The sequence below is a fragment of the Moschus berezovskii genome, chromosome 16 (assembly GCF_049115385.1).
Source record: "Moschus berezovskii isolate FMDL1 chromosome 16, NW_MosBer_1.0, whole genome shotgun sequence".
Lineage (NCBI taxonomy): Eukaryota > Metazoa > Chordata > Mammalia > Artiodactyla > Moschidae > Moschus > Moschus berezovskii.
This window is the reverse complement of record NC_142475.1, coordinates 55,911,635-55,929,886: the sequence shown is the minus strand read 5'-3', so window position 1 is coordinate 55,929,886 and position 18,252 is coordinate 55,911,635. Positions and strand designations below refer to the sequence as shown.

The 18,252-nt window shown below is 41.9% G+C and overlaps 1 pseudogene; it reads left to right on the top strand.

Annotated features, from left to right (window-relative positions):
- The first annotated feature begins 5,230 nt into the window (after positions 1-5,230).
- On the top strand, positions 5,231-6,140 carry LOC129560112 (SNARE-associated protein Snapin pseudogene; annotated as a pseudogene).
- Positions 6,141-18,252: the final 12,112 nt, after the last annotated feature.

Genomic DNA, 18,252 nt, shown 5'->3' with positions numbered 1-18,252 from the left:
AGAGATTGAAGCTGTGTCCCTATGTCTCCTGCATTGTTGGGCAGGTTCTTTACCACTAGTGCCACCTGTGGGTCCATTTGAAACTGAAATGGAAATCCTGCCACTCAGCCTCACAGCAGCACGTCACTGTGGACTCAGATTGCGAATCCTTGGGAAAGAGGCTGACATGAAAACAGAAAATAAAAAACTAAAAGCAGCCTTCCTCTAAAATTTCCAGGCATGTCAGAGATAACAACTTTTAATTGGAGAGTAGAGTCCAAAGCTGTAATGCCAGTGAAGGAAAATGTCAGTGGCTTGAAGAGTTCTGAGACATAACATACGACCTCTTCTGTAAATTCCATACCACCTCTAATGTAACTCCCGAAGCCCTCCTGTCATTGGTCATTATCCTTGGCATAGACACTGGGAATACAACAGCAGGGACTTCAGAGACATTGATAAAATACTAGATAGTTTTGGAGATTTCAGTAACAGAAATTATCACTCTGGCTGTGCCATAACAGACAAGAAAGAACATGCTAAGTACCATGAAGCTTCCTGAGCCAGGCTCTAAACTTAAAAAAAACAGACTCTGTAGTTGGCAAGACTCAAAGATCTGCATCTTAACTGGATCCACAGGTGTTTCTCATGTATACAAAATTTTAAAACTGGTTGTAGCTTTCCACAGCAATTTAGACTTAGAAAATTTTAATTTTTTAACTTCTAGTGATTTGTTAGATGCATATTTATAAAAGTAGGCATTGAAAAATCTTTCATTTAGACTCTCCTTACAGTGAACATTGAATAAAATATTATAGGAAGTGAGAGGAAAGTGCAATCAACCCATTTGGGGGAATATTGGCAGAGATTTTCAGTCCTCAATTATAATAAACATGCTGTCAAGAAAAACTGCAGCAATGAAGTAATTACACACAAAAAATAATGGGAAACATGCTATTTATATAGAGTGTTTAGGTGAGAGGGGTTTTTTTTAAATATTTTTTCCTTTTCTAGCTTTTATTCTTTCCTCAGTTAACTAATTTACTGACAGAAATCCCAACCTTGGTTGGTTACATGATGTTCAGTAAGAGAAAATTCTGTCTAAGGCAAATTCCCAAATAAGATACTAGACAAATGCAATTTTCTTTTTCGAATGATGTTTTTGAGAACTGGTTAGGTGCTCTTAAGTGATCCTCCCACAGCGAGAGTGTCAGAGAGATGGAAATTGGATGGTGAGGGATGGAATTTGAAGAGTCCTTTCTGGAAGAGAGCTGTCACACACCTGCTGCTCACTCACCATGGAGGGAAGAGCCCCTCTTCCATCCAAGTCAAGTTACAAAGCTCACTCTGTGACTCCCACAGGCTGGGGTCGGAAACCACTGGTGTCTGAATGTTGCTGGAGAGAAGGGACAGGTGGGGAGCAGTATGAGGAAGGGCCAGTTTCAGAGGAAAGTCTACCATCAAGGTTTTGAAGCTAAAAGGCATCACAATTATCCTTCCATGTGGACAACATGCCCCAGAGAAGCTTTTTTGTAGAAGCGCCCCCAAAAGGAAGTGGAGAGCTCAGAGCAGGGGGAGCCAGAAAGGAGCCTGAATGCCTTGGGATGTGGAGAAAGTGAAAAACAGTCAACTTGAACTGGGCTGGTTTCCTCACATCAGGAAAACCGCACGAATAAGGAGCCACATGATTCTGTCCACCGTCTGTGTGCGTGTGGGGGGGTGTGTGTGTGAGTTGCTTAGTTGTGTCCGACTCTTTGAGACCCCATGGACTGTAGCCCACCTAGTTCCTCTGTCCATGGAATTCTCCAGGCAAGAATACTGGAGTAGATGGTCATTTCCTTCTCCAGGGCATCTTCTTGACCCAAGGATTGAACCCAAGTCTCCTGCACTGCAGGCAGATTCTTTACCATCTGAGCCACTAGGGTAGCCTACTTGGTTCAACCTTGAACATTTGCCAAATTCTATATCATCCCTGCAGAGCCAGACAGATAAGAACATTCAGGTCCCCTGACCTCTCTTTTGTTTCCAGACTTTCACTGTGGAGGGGTCTGTGTTAATATTCTATTCCCACTCTAACAAATCATCACAGCTCAGTGACTTAAAACCATGCAACTTTGTCTTACACTTCTGAAGGTCACATGTCTGAAATGCCCACCACTGGGTAAGACCAGGTGTTGGCAGGGCTGCACTCCTTTCAAAGTTTGCAGGGGAGAACCGGTGTTCTCACTTTTTCCTGCTGATAGAGACCACCACACTCCTGACCTCCATCAGAAAGCCAGCAAAGCCAAATCACATCTTTGTCAGCCTCCTGTCTCTCTGGTTCTGCCTCCCTCCCTCTTCCACTTTCAATGACCCATGTGATTACACTGGGCCCACTCAGATTGCTCAAGATCGTCTCCCTCCTTTAAGGTCTGATGCTCAGCAAAGTTTACTTCTCCTTTGCCAGGTCGCCTAATATATTCACAGGCTCTGGGGATTAGGATACAGACATCTTTCAGGAACTGTGCTTCTACTGACCACAGGGTCAAATGCTGCAGTTACCAAAAGGAGGAAGAGGCAGCTCTGAATGAGGGACATAAGAAGACGCTAACTTACCCCCCACCTCAACACAGGCTTCCCTCCAGCTGGAGGCAGGGCTGGGAGGCAGCGAGGACTTCTTAGGAAAAGTTCCGATTGTAAAACATATTCTGAGTACTGAGCATTGCATAAACAATTCAGTTTGTGAACTGTATACCTTAAAATGACCTAGGAGTTTGGGGGGGATAAAAATTTGGGGGTAAATTTTTGTTGGTTTGTTTTGTTTTTAATAAAGAAGTCAATAAAGCAGTCATAGAACTGCCCTAAATGTCCCCTGGGGCAAGTGAAAAAACTACACCATGGACACATGTACAGAAATAGCGGGAGCCACAGATGATCAAGTCATCCCACTATTGTATCCCGCTGCTTGTGTTTGCGTCACTTAATGGTTTCTTGTATGTCCCCACATGGCTTCATGCAAAGGAAAACGTGACCCCATTTGAATTCGTGAGGACAAATTTTTACATCAGAGTTTGCAGACTGACAGTGTGAGGTTTCTGGCTGTGTTTTGTCTGGGGACACAGAGTGTTTATTTTTAAAAATTGTTCCCGGCATGTTAAGGTTGGAGATTTGGTTTTTAAAATGATCCAGGATTCTGATTTCTCAGCACAATTGGAAGATCTGGGGAAAGTGGACCCAATTCCCCCCTTGCAGCCATTTCTAGAGAAGCACAGAGGTTGCCCTTGGCCCGTCCAAGGGTAGGCCTCCTGGGAAGTCTTTACTTAGGTGGGTCACCTGTCTGGCATCTGCAGACACTTGAACTTGGGGTGCATGTAGACCAATACAATACTCTGTCTAATTTAATTGAATTGTCAGATGAATATATATTTAGTTTGTTGACTTAGAAAATTAGGAACCTGGTAAGTTAGAATATTTGATTTAGCTTCTAGCTCTGAAATTTCAAACTTACATAAAATTAGTCAAACTGGTTGATTCTTCTGCAGCTGAATTATTCATCCATTCTTTGGAGAAAAAAGTCATACCGACCCCGGCAGGTTGAAGGAAGCCCTAAGAAATTCATGTCATATAAATCCTATAGCATATGGCCAGGCAAGTTAATAGAAGAAAAATAAATAGCAGACAATTTTAGCAACAATCTGAATTTTCAGTAGAATTATCCAGGATTTCTTTTTAATAAGTGTGAAATTGATGACATAGTTATCTTTTATCATCTAAACATATGCATTTTTTCCACCTAAGAAAACTTAAATCTAGCCTATCATGAAATAAAAGCTGGAAAGAGTCCTGAAAAATCTCTCATTTTACAAATAGAAAACATAGACCTTCAAAGATAATGCGCTTATGTGTGAATACTTTTCACCGATAATGTAAAAGATGGGCCTGGAATCTCCACCCTTCCACCCTGTTAACTATTCTACAAGAGGGAAAGAAGGCTGGTGGATAAATAGTAAGAGAGACGGTTATCCTAGTCAGATGGTGACAGGAGAAACTGTGAGAGAACCAGGGCTTTAGGTGAAAGTGTGATTTGTGTTTACTGCTGAACTAAGCCTGGGACTTAACTTTTAAAGGATCATATCATGATCCTGTCGTTATTATTCATGATAAAGTCTCATAACCTTTACAGTTTCTAACATATTTTCTCATATGTGACCCTACTTGATTCCTCATAATCCAATGAGATTCTATTATACTTATTTTAAGCACAATAGAAAATCAAAGCTGAGAACCTAAAGGGATTTGGGAAATAAATAACTTCTAAATATTAGGAAAATTGCATTTGAGAAGCAAATAAGATGAGGGAGATAAACAGACACAAGTGGCAGAATCTGGACTAGAAAACTAGTCTTTAAAATCTGAGGCTTGGCCAGAGGTTCATTTCTGCACCTGACTCTCTGCTGCCATTGAATTCATTAAGGTTTACAAAAGACAGAAATATAGATAATATTAATAAAGCACCCTTTGCATTCACTGACCCTTGTGGTTGTTGTATATTATCATTTGAATCCACAAATCCATTTGATACTGCAGATATGATAGCTGTTAACTTACAGAAAAGGTAAATTCAGACTTAGTATAGCTACAGAGTGGCAGGCTCAGCACTAAAGTCCAACCTCTCTGATTGTAAAGGGCACAGCCTAAATTAGTTGCCAGCTTTTGCTCTGCATCTCCTCTAAAGCAACTCTATTCATCGACCACCTATCCAAATCAGGTCAAGGCATTCTTATGGACAGTCTTCCCAAGGACAGCATGGAGGTCCTTTCTCCAGTCATTTCCCAAAGGGATCTCCAATCAGTTACTGACAGAGATGTACACATACTCATACTCATCCAATTCTTATAAGAACCCTGAAGGCAGGTACTTTTATTCACCATTTTGCAAGTATAGACTGTGTTTTAGAGGGCTAAGTACACCAGGTGATAATAATAAATTATGACAAGCATTTGCTATTGCACAGACACTAAGTATATATATATATGCTTGGTGGTCATGTCTACCATATTAGTTAGGTATCATTTACAGTTGTCTGAGGGATGAAAAACTGATGCTGAAAGAAATTAATGGGGACTTCCCTGGTGGTTCAGTGGCTAAAACTGTGCTCCCAGTGCAGGGGACCTGGGTTTGATCCCTGGTCAAGGAACTAGGTCTCACAGGCTACCACTAAGACACAACAGAACCAAATAAATAAACATTAAAAAAAAGAATAGGGCCGGGCGTAAGGGCAGTGCATGATGGCGGAGGCTGGTTCCGCCGCTGTGTCCGGTGCAGGGACGCCCGTGGCGGGGCCCGCAGGCCGCGACCTCTTCGCTGAGGGGCTCCTCGAGTTCCTGAGACCGGCTGTGCAGCAGCTTGACTCTCACGTCCACGCCGTCAGAGAGAGCCAAGTAGAGCTCCGGGAACAAATTGACAACCTAGCCACCGAACTGTGCCGTATCAGTGAGGATCAGAAAGTGGCCCTGGATCTCGACCCCTATGTGAAGAAGCTCCTTACTGCCCGACGACGGGTCGTCTTGGTCAATAACATCCTACAGAATGCCCAGGAACGGCTGAGACGGCTAAACCACAGCGTGGCCAAGGAAACTGCCCGAAGGAGAGCAATGTTGGATTCAGGAGTTTACCCCTCTGGTTCCCCAAGCAAGTAACAGGCCAGAAGATGGCCAATGGCCACAGTATAGCACGACCACTACGCCCCAGCTGCCTTGTTTCCTCTAGGACTCCCTGTAGGTGTTGGGACATCAAAAAGACAGCCCTGTGGTTTGTTTGAAACACTTCAGTCTTACCCATTTATATGGGGCCCAAAGAAACCTGTGTACAGCAGGACTCAGGATCCCGAAGGGTTTATTATGGTTCTTACTTCCAGGAATGAGTTGAGGCTTCTGCATTTTTTTTCTAAGCTGTGTCAAGGCCCACTTCCTGTAACATCTCTGAGCCTCATTAACAAGGGAGGGGCTTCCTGTTACATGCCAGGTTGTTGGGCCTGGGCAGAATGGCCTCTGTGACTTCCAGTTTTCCTTTGTTTACACTAAGGATTGAGAGGAAAGGACAGGCAAAGTCAAGGTGAATGGCTCATCTACTCCCTTTTGTTGACTGCACTGGCTTGACTACTGCAGCAGTGTTACTAGAAATATTTCATTCAATAAATGCTTAAATGGTATTCAAAATTAAAAAAAAAAGAATAGGAAATTAATCAAGTTCACACACTTGTAATTCAATTCTAAAAATAAATCTTGAAAATTCCAAGGCTGAGATGAATTCTGCAGCATCAATTCCTGTAATATGACTTTCCATCTGGGTCTTCCCTGCTGGCTCAGTGTAAAGACTCCACCTTCCAAGGCCGGAGATGCAAGAGATGTGGTTTCAGTCCGGGGGTCAGGAAGATCCCCTGGAGAAGGAAATGGGAATCCACTCCAGTATTCTTGCCTGGAGAATTCCACGGACAGAGGTGCCTGGCTGGCTACAGTCCACGGGGTCACAGATTCATACATGACTTAGCAACTAAACAGCAAGAACAAAATTTTTGTCTGTCTGCTTCTGAATACATGGCAGGCATCCCACAAGCATTCATCTTCACCTCTCCCCACAACAGCCCCAACCAACAGATACATCTCAGGAGGAGCCCCTGACAGATATTTGAGACAAGATACGGAAGTGGAGTTGGGCATTAATTCAGTCATCCATGGGTTCAAGGGCAGTTTGCCAACTCACAGCAGATATTTTACCTTAAGTTATAAATGTTAATGTTTTTGTATTCATTGCAGAATATTATCTAGCTTTTAAAAAATCTTTTCAGAAGTAGTGTGATGCCAAGTAAGAAGGTATTCCTAAATCTATTGATAAGGCTGCAGTGAACAGTGTTCATTGAACCCATGAGGGTAGATATTTTGATTGGAAAGAGATTGTAGCAGAGAAAGAATGGATTTATCTGCCTTCTCCAACCCCTTCGAATGAGCGCCTGCTGATACTGGAAAGGTCATTGAACGTTTATCAACTACATTTTCTATGTAGCTCATTTAGTATCCAAAAAGCACCTCTGCCTTCTAAAGTATACATACATATATATATATATATATATATATATATAGTTGATAAACAGGCATTTCCTTATCTCTAAATTAGCTTTGGCTTGTTAAATTTGTCTATAGATTACACTCACTCTTCAGGCCCACTAGCCAATCAAAAAAGCTCCCCTTTATCTGATTCTAGGAAGCATTTTACCTGTGGCAATTTCTTCCCGGAAAATCTATTCATGGTCTCCAAATATTGTGCTTGTGACTACAGTTCAGAAAAAAGTAAATATAAAAGTGAACGTGACCTTTCATTGGCACAGCTTTCTTTCTTTTCCTTTTCTTTCTTTCCCCTAGGTGGTTACCTTTAGAGAACTGCGCCCATCGATGTCGGGCATGCTGCTAATTAACTTTTGCCCAAAGCTATCCCTAGAAAGAGTATAGGAATGAGCCAACTTTTAAAATTCAATAGGATAATAAGCAATGTCGAGTTTCACACTGCCCATGGTAGGATAAAGTAGAAATAGCATAAACTTTGGAATTAAATGAACTGAAGGCCAAATTCTAGAGCAATTAGGGAGAAAAACTGTACATTTTGAGACCATAAATTTCTAAGACACATACAAAATTTCCTAGGGTTGTATTTAGATGAAAATTGGTCTAGATTTACATAGTGGTACAGGGCCTTTGTGCTGCTTCCCGAGAACAAGATCAAATCCCAAATGTACATCTTGGTAAAAATCTATCCTTCTTGGGCACCTAGTACCCAGTCCTCAGCTTAAAGATTTTCTGCCCTGTGTGTATATCTATCCTATAAGTTACATCATAAATATTGATCTGCTCTATTGACTACCTTTTACAGCTAGTATGATGGAGTGTTAAATAAAGCCATCAGGCAGAATAGCATAATAACTATACCCTACTCAGACAGAGAACAATATTGCCAATGATTAAATGTGCAGTTGCTTTCAGGAAAAAACAGGTTTAGGCATGGACTTCAGTGTAAGAGTATGTGTTGTAGCCCTGCCAGAAAACAAAAATGCAAAGAGAATAACTTGCCGTTAACTAATATTGACTTTGAGGAGAATGATATATCACAAAAGAGGAAAGTTCAAAGCCCCGTGTCACAGCATTTGAAAATTAGTGTTGACAGGCCCAGATGTCTACACTTACATCACAGGCCCTGCTATAGAAAATACCTGTAGAATCATTACCAAACAGTGTCCTTTCTATCATCACTTTTACCTTAATGCGTGTGTTCTTAATAAACAGTACATCTGTTCAGAGGGGTAACGTGATAAAGATGATGCATTTTTAATAACACAAGAGTTATGCCTTTTCATAATTTGACTTTAGGGCTAGAGATAATAGACTTCATTTACACTTCTGCTTCATGAAACGATTAAAAGTCACATGTAATGACTTCCTTCCATAGCTCCCCTCTTTTTCTGCAATATCTTCACCCACAACCCGCTCCTCCCATTTGTCTCTCTCATGGGTATCTTGTGAAAACCAATGTAACTAGTCAAAAGGGCATAAGCTAGGATGTCAAACAGACCCGTACCCTCATGGTGGCATTTCCCTACGCAAGACCAATACATTCCGATCTCTCATCTATGCTAGTGAATCTTGTTTTGCTTATCCCTCAACAGGAAATAATAATAAATATGTGATCGTCTGAAGACTCTTGGATACATTAACATAGGAAAACCACCCAACCTTTATGAAGTGCTCAATAACAGTGGTAAAAGCTGTAACACTAGAATTGTGTTAGAAGGAACAGCTGTCCGATTCCAGGCTTCCCAGGTGGCGCTAGTGGTAAAGAATCTGCCTGCCAATGCAGGAGATCCAGGAGACAGGGGTTCAATCCTTGGGTCGGGAAGATCCCCTGGAGGATGGCATGGCAACCCACATCAATATTCTTGCTGGAGAATCCCATGGATAGAGGAGCCTGCTGGGCTATGGTTCATGGGGTCACAAAGAGTTGGACACACTGAAGCAACTTAGCATGCACCCACAGATTGGACACATGCTTCTGTCCAATTCCAAGGCTCCTTTGTGAGCAAGCCTCTAACTTCCTTAAGTATCTTTATAGTTTACAGACAGAACTTTATGAAAATCTACCTGAATTACTTTACTGATATTGATATCGTTTTAGTCATTAAGCACATACTTTTTTGGTTTGGTTAGGAATTCACAGTATTTATTGTTTTTAATCGTTCCTGTGATTTACACCTGGTTCTTCCTTGTAATTTATAGACATTCTGAGTTCTTTGTATTCCATTTCTGTTGATAAATAATTGTTTCTTACTGACAACAATATTGCCAAACCAACCCCCACCCCACACAAGTCAACCTGTACATGCAAAGGTACAATGAAACTGTCTCCCAGAATGCTCACGTGACCTCCCTACAAACAGTGTCCCTGGCCCAGCCCCCACTTACTTGTATTTTCTTGTTTTTTCCCCTAGCATTTCTAGAGTTACAGTTATTTTGCAAAACATCTATTATTGTTTTGCTAAATAAATGGTTCATTCAAGGAAAAACGAACAAACAAAAAGATGCTGGGTTCTGTCTCAAATGGAAGGAGATAGCTATTTGGCTGTACAGATAAGTCTGTTTTTAGGGTACTATCTAGACACAGCATGCATTCATTTCCTAAAAATATATAAAATTAACACCTTGTATGTTTCACCCATTGCACTGTTCAAAGGATCAGTTTGCAGAAAAATTAAACCCAGGCATTGGTCATGTGTACTGTAAAATATGCAGGGAAAAGAAGGACATGACAGGGATCCCTACTTGCATATATTTTCCATTTATTTGAATGCAATCTGCCTTCCTCACTAGAGAATAAGTCCATGAGAAAAAAAGATTTATTTTGTTTCTATTTTGTTCCATTTTAGAATAAATAGAATCTTTTGTTTCTATTTTATTCATCTCTGTACCCTCTGAACAGACCAGTGTTTGAAAGAAGATGCTTCAACATGTCTGTCAAATATTGAATAATTGTCCCCCGTGGGAAGTCACTTGCTTTAGTTACCTGTTGACCAGATATGGTTACCAAATACTTCTGCTTTCTGGGAAACTAGTAACCAGGTACCCCTAACTTAAAACTGCAGTAAACTCTACCTTGTTCAGTCAATCAATTGTTTTATCTAATTCTGCCATAGGATCCTGGATCTGATTTTAGGACATACAACTGCATCCTCTTGTAACTGGAGAGAGTCTTAAAGATAGGGTTCCTGGTTTTTTCTTATGATACCATGGACCCATGAGAGAGTGTCACATGAAGGCTTTGTCGGCAGATGTAGGTTAAATTTACAGCGGTTAGGAGAAGAGCCGGAATTGCAGGTCACACTCTTAAGCACGAGACACCACCAATCATCTTCCTTGATTGAGGTAAATGTCCTCTACCACAGTTGTAACTAGGAGACAGAAAAGCAAAAGTGTGCTCACCCACATCTGGCAGCAGTTTTAAATGGATATAACAATAAGAAGAATAATGATAATAATGATATTACCTAAACCAGATGGATGTGCAAGGGATTGTAAAACTATAATCTCTGCAGTTTCCAAGCCATTGAATTCCCTGGTTGAATGACACACAAAAACACAGCACCATTTTCAAATATTGCTAAACTCAGTACCTGTTTGTACCATTCATTAATGCCACATCGCACAAAATAAAATAACAACTGGAGATCTACACAGACAAAAGTGTCTTTAAAAAATCAGGTTTGATTATGACCTAAACATCATCTCACCCAACCTTCAGTGACAGAGGCCATTCAATCTCCCAAGGGACTGTTTATCCTTGGTAAGATAAACACTGATAAGCACTGATAGTGCTCCAAGTATTATAAAAAACCATCGGAGTGATTTCAGAACTCAGGCTCGAGCCAGAAGCTTTGCTATGTTATCTAATAGTAACAAACACAGTGGATTAGAAGTACAGAGGAAAGGAATATCAGTCTTCAAAGGGCATGTATCACTAACGATTCCCTTAGATGAGTTAGCCAAATGCATTGTATGTGAGTCTCTCAGTCAGGCCTGATTCTTTGTAACCCCATGGACTGTAGTCTGCCAGGCTCCCCTGTCCATGGGATTCTCCAATCAAGAATACTGGAGTGGGTTGTCATTTCCTTTTCCAGGGGACTTTCCTGAACCAGGAATCAAATCCACATCTCCTGCATTGGAGACAGATTCTTTACTGTCTGGGTCACTAGGGAAACCATAATGCACTGTGGCAGATTTTAAGTAGTAGACGGGAATAGAAGCAGGTGGGCACTGGAGCGCATCCCAAGAGGTGCTATCCAGGAAGCAGGGACAAATTCAGAGGTATGAGAGGAAGTCTGCAGAAGGATGCCGAGGGATGACCCGCTGAGAGAATGCGGCAGCCTAAATGCAGAGTGCTGCCTGCTAAAAGCTCCGCGAGAGCACCCCTCCTTCGCTGCGTGCGTTCTTAAGTCAGATCCACAGGGGCCGGGCTCTCCTCCTTCCCTCCTCCGTGCACCAGACTCACCTCTGGGTCCCTGCCAGGATGGTATTCAGGAGATAAATTCTGAGAGCTCCAAACCCTGAGAACCAGATGCTCATGTGTGCTAGGATACTTTGCAGTGGACAGTCCCAGAGATGTGTACAAAGTCTGCAGTTTTTGAGTATCAGCAGACTGTGATCTGCGCTGGAACTGACCCCCTGTGTGAATTCCCCTAGCTGCTCCTGGCTCACAGCTATCACAAGACTCACCCTGTGGTTGCCATATTTTGGTAGGTCTTATTCTTACAGGCATCTCCGGTTTTAGGAGCATGACAGACAACCATTGGATTTGATGAGCATGAACATGTCAGATTTTGCAGCTTCTGGAATTTAGGCTCTTCTTCCTCAGTGATGGGAAGGACCTCCACGTTGGTGCTTTTAAGCCCGACACTTGTATGCTAAAGTCTGCATCTTGATGTCATGGAAGGTCATCTGAGCCTGGCACCTGGGCCTTCATGTTGACTCTGAGTCCATGTGTTTTCTGGGCACTGAACGTGGAACTTGAGTTTCATCTTCTGGTCAAAGAGGACAAGCATGTTTACTTTATAAGGTGATTATAGCAATGCAACTATTCACCAGATGTGAAAATATCTTTTTCCCTGCTAAACAGGTAGGATAGCAGCATCTATACAATAGCACCTTCAAGGTTCTTGCCATGGCGATTAACTTCTCTAGTCTGTATTTCATAGGCAAAGACCGAGCTGAGTCATCTAATGGTTGCTACATATCAGACCATCAGACACTCAACACAGATCTTGGAATTAAATTCTCTAACTGAGGATGGAAAAAATAGTAACTCTCATTTTCATAATTTCATATCCTTAGGAGAATTGTGTGTTCATTTATTTAACAAATGTTAATCAAGCACCTGCTCTGTTCAAGAATTAGATTTTACACATGTGCATGTATATATACACACATATACATATAAATACTTTATTTATGCACACTTATACCTCTGGGCTCATAAATGCAAATCAAATTATGTGGGTTTACCATATATACATGTTTATATCTGTATGTGTGTGTGTGTACCTGTGTAAGCTTTACCATAAGGCCCACAACAGAACAAACACTCAATACATATTCACACATACTTTTTTTCACTGAGGTTAGAAGGCATTTAGAGGTGAATTGACTTTTATGATGTTGAATTATAGTAAAGTCTCCTATAAATACAGAGAGACCAAAAAGGTGTGACTTGTACTCTGGTGGGGTGTGAGAGTTTCACAAAAGTTGGTACCAATGATTTATATTTTGAAAGTAAGAATCTGCCTGTTTGTGGAGAGTAGAGAAGGTAAGAAGGGATATTTTGGCACCAAGAATATATAGTATACATATGCCTGATTCATGTTGTTGTACAACAGAAATTAACACAACATTGTAAAGTGATTACCTCCAGTTTAAAAAAAAAAACAGCCTGTCCAAGTTGCAGAGATAGGAAACAGGAATTTTTTCAGTTTACTCTGAGAAATTTAGTGAAATCAAGCATGTTTGGATCGGTGTAGTGATGGAAATGGAGTAATATTCTCAGTTCTGTATCAGAAAGTCTAATATTATGGGACTTAAGTCCCATATAAACCTTCATTAGGATCTAGGAAGCTTTGCCATCTTCAAGAATGGAGGTCATTTTTCCTTTTTGAGCTTGATTTTGTGTTTCTAAATGACTGTCAGAAATCCAGTCATCAAGTCCATGTTTCAGAAAGGAGAAAAGAGAGCCAAAAGGTGTGAGCTGATGCCCTCTTAGGTCAGAGGCTTTTAAGGAGGCTTCAAGGTTGTCCCCACACTGTGGTTCACTTATGTATCTCACTAGGCACAACAGCAAGGCAGGAAAGTGCGGTTTTAATGAGGAGAATTACAGCCCTGGGTAAAACTAGGAATCTGTCAGCAAGACAGAAGTTAGAATAGAAGCTAGTCAGGCAATCAGAAGCCTCTGGAACAAATACCCAGAGAAGGCGATGGCACCCCAGTCCAGTATTCTTGCCTGAAACATTCCATGGACAGAGGAGCCTGGTGGGCTGCCGTCTATGGGGTCGCACAGAGTCAGACATGACTGAAGCGACTTAGCAGCAGCAGCAGGAACAAATACCATTTGGTATGGCTTTATCTCTAATGAACACCTACTGTGTGCCACAATCTAAGTGGAAAGCCTTGATTGCCACACCAGAAATATGATGCAATTTTCTTATTAAAAGGAAATCTACATTTTTTTAAAGGCTAAATATTTGCCCATGATTATATGGTCATGACTATATGGGCCCATATAATCATGGGCAAATATTATAGGGGCTTCCCTGGTGACTCAGTGGTAAAGAATCTGCCTGCCAATGCAGGAAGATACCCTGGAGAAAGGAACCCACTCCAGTAGCAACCCACTCCAGTACTCCTGCCTGGAAAAATCTCATGGATGGAGGGGCCTGGTGGGCTGTAGTCCATGGGGTCATGAAGAGTTGGACACAACTGAGCAACTTCACTTTCACTTTTCACTTCCGTGCACTGGAGAAGGAAATGGCAACCCACTCCATTGTTCTTGCCTGGAGAATCCCAGGGATGGAGGAGCCTGGTGGGCTGCCGTCTCTGGGGTTGCACAGAGTCGGACACGACTGAAGTGACCTAGCAGCAGCAGTATAGACAGTGAGTGATAGCATCAGAATTTGAACCTGGATTTGTCTGGAGCCAAACCAACCTCCTCCCACATGATACAGCCTTGAAAAGTTAAGAAGACCCCCTGTGCTCCAGGAAAGGTACAGTGCTTTATAAAATTGTTGCATAAGTAATTAATTCAATACCTTGCTCCAGCGGATTGATCACTGCTAAATTTCCAGTCATGTCCGACTCTTTGGGACCCCATGGACTGTAGCTCGTCAGGCTCGTCTGTCCATGGGATTCTCCAGGCAAGAATACTGGAGTGGTTGCTCTGCCCTCCTCCAGGACATCTTCCCAACCCAGGGATTGAACCCACATCTCTTACATCTCCATTGGCATCCCCATTGGCAAGTGGGTTCTTTACCACTAAGGCCACCTGGGAAGCCACTGAACAATTTAAAAAGAAGATAATGATGTATGTTTCCATTAAAAGGAGAGTTTGGTATAATTATATTTTCATTTACAGGTCACTTAGCTCATGCTTACTGGAGCATCTTTTCTTTCCTGTAACTGCCACTTGGTGTCTTCATAGTCTCCTTGGAAAGGTTTCGGTGGCAATGATGGCTGAAGAGTCTCCTGGGGAAACTGGGCTGATGGCAGCGCTGGTTCCTAGCAGACTCTGGGCACAGAGATGTCACAGCGAGCCTTGCAGACTGGGATGCTTCCTTCAGGCTGGGGCTAAGCCCAGTAAGATTTCAGACCAGTACTGAGGTTTTATTTTAGAGAGAGCAGACCGTCTTCTCTACTTCTAGGAAATATCTGCAACTCCTAGCCCATGACAATAGAGGGGTTGTCTCTTTCACTACAAGAGGTAAACTTAAATCTCTTCCCTTTAAAAACAAACATCCATAAAGGCTTTTTTTTAGGTTAGTCTGTCTCTTTTTTGCCACAGGGCATGCAGGATCTTAGTGCAACCAGGGGTCAAACCCGTGCCACCTGCAATGGAAGTGCAGAGTCTTAGCCACTGGATTTCAAGTAAGTTCCTAATCTGTGCTTTTATTTGCTAGTATAACTTAACTGCAGTGGCCTGTAAAAATTTCTGATCTACAAAATAGCTTTTATATCACAATCCAACAAACTCACATGTATAGAATATGTATACATATACATAAGTGAAAAAAAGTTTTGTCAAAACTGTCTACCCTGAGTGTTCTTTTAATTTTTTTGAGATTTTTTAAAAGCAATTTTAGGTTTACAATGAAATTGACAGGAAGGTACAGAAAGTCTCCATAGACCCCTTCTCCTCACAGGCACACCCATAATCAACACAGTAGCACCTGGCTTTTTCTTTTCTTAAAGAAAAACTAAGGACCAACTGCACTGACACATCAAAGTCACCAAAGTCCACAGTTCAGCAAGGGTTCACTTCAATGAAGTGACTAGTGCTGCACATTCTATGAGTTTGGACCAAGGTATGATGACATATTTCCATCATTATGATGTCATTCAACATATTCTCCCTGCTCTTAAAATCTTCTGTACTCTGCGTATTCATCTGTCCTCTCTCCCTAAACTCCTGGCAACCACTGATATTTTTATTGTCTTCATAGCTTTGCCTTTTCCAGAATGGCATATAGTTGGAGTGTATATTTTTTCAAAGCCTCATAAAAGCTGTTTTGTTTTGTTGTTTTGTTTTTGATGCCACGTAAACCCCTGATGAGAACTTCTCTGCTCTGCTTCCCAGTCCAAGATAATTGTAAAGAGTTGCCTGGACTGTGTACCCCACTGCTTTCCCCCTCCTCTGACTCCGTAGGCTTTCTTCACATCCCTTGTATAAATGGGCATCACTGCTCTGCATGGTAACAAAGTTACCAAGAGCTGGTGTGTCATTGCTGCACTGTGCTTAGCCGCTCAGTTATGTCCAACTCTTTGTGACCCCATGGACTCTAGTTCACCAGGCACCTCTGCACTGGGGGTTCTCCAGGCAAGAATAATAGTGTGGGTTGCCATGTCCTCCTCCAGGGATCAAACCCAGGTCTCCTGCATTTAAGCAGATTCTTTACTGTCTGAGTCACCAGGGAAGCCCAAGAATACTGCAGCAGGTAGCCTAGCAGTCATTGCACTAACCCACACTGTTCCGTCCTCATGTTTCTTGGGACCTAAACAGAACTTGCCGCGACCAATTACTTCTTCTGGAAAAACTTTATTCCTTCTGCTTCCAGTTTTCAGATTTTCCTCCTGGTTCTTAAGCTGCTTTTATGCTCACCTCAGTCTCATCCTTCTCCCACTCTTGTTATTTGTTGGGTCCTCGGAGACTCTATTCTGGATGCTCTCCCTGTCACGGTACATCAGTTAGCATCTGTACCACAGGTGAAGGCCTCATTTTTAAGTCAAGCAAAGTTTCCCTTCCTGCACTTCCTGCATGTGTCGCTAATCTCCTCATGATGCCTGTTAATTGTCTCAGTGTCATCTAAAATTCAAGATGTTTAGGAAGACACTCAACATCCCTGCTCCTAAACTTGACCTTCTTTCATGTCTAAGGAATGACACTATCTACATCCATCCAGTTAGGCAAACAGACACAATGTCATCGTCCCTTTTCATCTCTCACCCAATCAAACAATTTTGTTCAGTTTATCTCCTCAATCCATCCCATTATTTTTTTCCATCATGAAAGCACCCTGGTCCAAGTCATCATTTTCTCTTACCTAGATGCCTGAAATTTTCTCCTAATTGGTCTATTCTTACTTCCTTCTCTAAATGTTATTCAAATGCTATTTTAAATCCTAAAAGAAGATGCTGTGAACGTGCTGCACTCAACATGCCAGCAAATTTGGAATACTGAGCAGTGGCCACAAGACTGAAAAAGATCAGTTTTCGTTCCAATCCCAAAGAAAGGCAATGCCAAAGAATGTTCAAACAACTGTCCAATTGCACTCATCTCACACGTTAGCAAAGTAATACTCAAAATCCCCAAGCCAAGCTTCAACACTATATGAACTGTGAACTTCCAGATATTAAAATATCACAGGGGAGAGCGAGTAAGGAAAACAAGGGTAAGGCACAGTGTTAACAGTGCGAGAAGTTAACAACCACACCACGACAGGAGAATAACAGTAGATGGGAGAGAGCTCTCACTGAGAAAGGAAGGCCATGGGCTTCCCCAGTGGTTCAGACAGAAAAGAATCAGCCTGCACTGTGACAGACCCAGGTTCAATCCCTGGGTCAGGAAGATCCCCTGGAGAAGGGCATAGCAACCCACTCCATAGCAATTCTCCAATTGCCTGGAGAATTCCATGGACAGAGGAACCCGGCAGGCTACAGTCCATGGGAATGCAAAGAGTTGGGCGACTAACACTAACGCTTAAAGAAGGGTCCAGACGCTACACTGGCTGGTTGAAACACTTTGAGTTCATTGTTTGAGCTCAAATCTTTTATTCTTCATTCCCAGCTCCGTGCCAGTGAACTGAGCGCTCTTGAGCCTCACACGCCATTTAGTGAGCAATGGCGCTCCTTTCATCACTGACTCACGGTATCCTCCCTAGGCTTACTCAGCCTGTTTTTAACAGTGTCCCCTGGATTAGCAAGTAAGCACCAGAAAATAATAACAGACTTAAGTGTGACTGACACCAGCAGAAGGAAAAACGGTCATCTACATTTTCAGGGCTCCTTGCCTCTGGTCCTTTCATCAACGGTGACAAACAGCAGACAAGAGGATCTTCAGCCTTCCTAGTTAACGTGCTCTCATGTCGCACTCTTTAAATAAATTTTATCTGATACTTCATCTTCTAAATTCTATCTCAAGTTCAAGTTAGGAATACCCTGGAGGCATTGTCTTACTTGAAAAATGTTATTTCAATTAGTTGAATATCGTTCTTTACAGGATTTAGGTCAAATGAGGGCCAGCAGTAAATCCAAACCAAACAATATGTGTCTGCAATAAATTTCTCTTTCTGCATTATTCATATATAATGGCATAGGTGACTCTTCAAGCATTCTGAATTAAGTAGAATTGATTTCTCACTTTTTTAATGCTCTGTTGTACAAGCCTTTTTGTACTTTTACTTCTCCTTAACAAATAAAGTATTGATTCATCTCCACCGAACAT